This window comes from Galeopterus variegatus, unplaced genomic scaffold, assembly GCF_000696425.1.
Source record: "Galeopterus variegatus unplaced genomic scaffold, G_variegatus-3.0.2 Scaffold1417, whole genome shotgun sequence".
Taxonomy (NCBI): domain Eukaryota; kingdom Metazoa; phylum Chordata; class Mammalia; order Dermoptera; family Cynocephalidae; genus Galeopterus; species Galeopterus variegatus.
The window spans coordinates 50,140-50,806 of NW_007727528.1; positions in this window are offsets into that span (position 1 = coordinate 50,140).

Genomic DNA, 667 nt, shown 5'->3' on the forward strand with positions numbered 1-667 from the left:
TTAACGTTTTTGAAATTATTTAGGAAATATTATTAAAGATTTGAAATTCTGCCAGATTCGATGCATATTATTAATCTTTTTTATTGTGGTAAAAAATATATAACCTAAGGATTTCCATTTTAAGCATTTTTAAACATACAATTGAGTGGGATTAATTGCATTCACAATGCCGTGTAAGCATTACCGTTATCTATTTCCAAAACTTTTTTGTCATTCTAAACATAAACTCCGTACCCATTAAGCAACAATTTCTCATTATTACTCCCCCTCATTTCTGGTAACCTCTAATCTACTTGTCTCTGAAATTTAGTTTTATTTTTAAAATTTATTTTTTCTTAATTCAGCCACATTAATTGTATGTATGTATGGAGTACAGTAGGATATTTGGGTACATTTAGATTGTGTGCAATGACCATATCAAGGTGTTTAGCATACCATCAGCTCAAACATTTGTCAACTCTTGGGACATTCAGCATCCTCTCAACTAGCTACTGGAAGTTATACAGTCATCTGTTGTTGGCTGCAATCTCCCTATATTGCTATAGAACACTAGATCTTATTCTTCCTCTCTCTCTGAAATTTTGTATCCATTGAACACTCTCTCTTCCTCTTTACTCCCCCCTCCTCTTACTAATCTCTAGTAACCACTATTCTGCTCTCTACTTCT